The sequence below is a fragment of the Clupea harengus genome, unplaced genomic scaffold, assembly GCF_900700415.2.
Source record: "Clupea harengus unplaced genomic scaffold, Ch_v2.0.2, whole genome shotgun sequence".
NCBI lineage: Eukaryota > Metazoa > Chordata > Actinopteri > Clupeiformes > Clupeidae > Clupea > Clupea harengus.
The window spans coordinates 40,001-42,914 of NW_024879797.1; positions in this window are offsets into that span (position 1 = coordinate 40,001).

Here is a 2,914-nt window from a genome sequence, read left to right on the forward strand (position 1 = left end):
TCATTGCTTGTATCCATCTGCCTGTGAAAAATCAATAAAAATAGAGGATCCACCTTTAACTCTCGTTGCTTCACAGTAATTGATTTGCCTGGTTTAAAACTGCAGTGTTGCCCTCCCATGATATAACGTTTATATCCGGTTCATATGGTGCCTCAGCAGTATATTGCATATGACACACTCGATTGCGGTTCGGTTCAAATGGACACAAATAACACACACAAACTGCCCCAGAGGTGTCCGATGCAGTGGTCACACTCACGCGACCCATTTGTCACTGCGGAAGCTACTGTGAGTCACAGTGGATTACTACACAGACTCCAAAAATACAACAGCAAGCAAAGCTCTCCACAGTATGAAACAGATGGAGACGCAGTGGTGCAGGAGATGCTGACACCTCTTGACTCGGCAGACCATTCTGTGTCACATTCTCTGAATAGAAATGCTGCTGTACTGGAGGACATTCTCTGCTTCACGGTTAAGGCCAGACTACAGGTGCTACCGACCAAATACAACCTAGCATGCGTTATGGGACCCTGAAAATCACCAGCCACACTGCACCATGCATTCTGACTCCGTATTGTTGATGTACTGTATTTGCCATTGCTGGGATAGAGATGCTACCAAAAGATGTGACTATGTATTGGAGAATATTGGTGTTTTCCATATACTTTCAACTCACATTAACATTCAAATGGTCAGCAATTTGGTCTGCAGACCTTCACACCTTTCATATTTAGGTAGACCCCATACTGTTCCCCTTCCTAACCCGCCCCACCTTACACCTTGAACCAGACCCCCAGTCACACCTATTATGTTAAGTTGTGTATTCTACCCTAATCAGGGGCGGCTTGTCCATAAGGGCGATTGGGGCGACGCACTGCCTAGGGAAAAAAAAAAAAAAAATGTAAGTCGCGTAAATGACGACATGTACATTTAAATGTAATAATTTTTTTCTGTCGGATTCTACCACTAGACCGTCTGATCTGCCTCTCTATGTCATTGTCGAATCAGGTAACAGTCATTCAGTCAGCCTAAAGTCGTGCTTCAAATGGCCCCGCCCCTTCTGGGGCGATTTGGGGCGAAATGAAAATCGCCCCAGACCTCTCGAATTTTTTTCACAAAACAGAGCTCTCAATGCATTCTCTATGGCTTCTGGGAGGGCTCGCCCCTCCTGGTCTTGTCATAAGTAATGGACGTAGAAGCCTATACTAACGTCATACAGCTTCGACAGAGGCATATTCTGTCAAGATGGCTGCTGTTCAATGCAACAACTCGATTCGCTCTTTGACAGAAACTCCTTTTTAGTCGGCGTACTAATGAAGATAAATTGACAACAAAACAATTAGGACTTCCTAGACCAAATGTATCCATTCAACATGTTTCTACAAAGGGAGGGAAATCCTACATCCAAGAATTGGAACGAAAAAAAATCGCGGTCGTCTAGTGGCTAATGCGGTCTGTATTTCTATATACCACTGTCACCTTTCATAGGTTTCACAGTGTGTTTCACAGTTCGCTTCTTGCACTAACACTGAATTATTTATTATGTGATCACTTATTTTGCTTTTGTAAGCCAATACTTTCAAGATCGGTCAATAAATATTGTTGGTTTTGACTTATGTTACCCCTTCTTTATGTTGTTACTGGACATATCATGTGTCCTGTTAAGCATCATACAACATTTGAGACACGTGGATAATGAAAAAGTGGAATCATTTTTTCATGTGGAGCCACATCATGTTGGCTTATGAAGGCTCCTGGATGCAACTTTCTTCCATAGCTTTCCACCTGTAACTTGCTACTCTAGCTATGTAGCAAGAGGGGACATATTACTGTTGTGTGCTGCCAATAGTGGACAAAAAGGTATTGCTGTATGAGCTAATCAGCTAACTTAATGTACCTACTGAATGGGTCGCCTTAATCATTATCAAAAAAATTGCCCCCCCTGAGAATTTTTTCAGGAGCCGCCACTGACGTTAATATAACTGAATGTACTACACAGAAAATTATGCAGAAGACTTAGGTTTTGCTGTGGGCTTGCGGTGTGGAGACACCGACCGCTATAAGTGGTGAGAGAACAGAGCTAGGACTGATGGTGGGACACTGATGAAACATCGCCACCTTTGGAGACAAAAGGACGCAAGGCCAGCACAGAAGGGACACTACACTATGGAAAGGGAAAAAAAGGAAAGAAAGAAAGAACACTCTTCACACACCTTGCACAAAACTTTACTTTATACACATGTGATGAAATGTTAAGTAGGTTCCTGATTAGCAGCTCTGTGTTTGGAGGACAGCATTTCATGTTTCACTAACGCTGCAACATTAGCAGCCAGGAAACCCATTGGGACATTATGAAACCGCCAACTATCAGTGAATTAGGTGCCCCATCACCTTGACTAAACATAAAAACTCACTTTAGAGACGTGATGTAGCCTTTTTTTTCTTTTTATCTGTCAGAACCAGGGATGGATTACCGAACAGGCCTACTGGGCCCAGGCCCATGAGCTCAGGGGGGCCCTAAGCCAGAGCCTCTGCGTGAAGTCGCTGTTATGTAGGGTGACTAGACGTCCTCCTTTACCCGGACAAAACTTTGTTGCGGGGGAGGGGGTCATTTGCATGTGAAAAATATGTAAAAACTTTGTCGCGGGGGAGGGGGCGTGGTCGGCATGCTATACACTGCCCCGCCCCCTCCCCCTGCGACCAAGTGTCCTCCTTTTCACAAAGAAAGGGACACTACACTATGGACAACCTCTCCTGCTCATCCCTCCTTCTCTCTCTCCATTGTAGCGTGTTATTTGCGCTTTCGCATCAAATACGAATAACCCGACACCCTACCTATCAGACCGACATTCTATCAAGTTTTTGCTAAATCATGTAACCGCAACTAACTTCAAAGCTAAAAAAGAGTTCT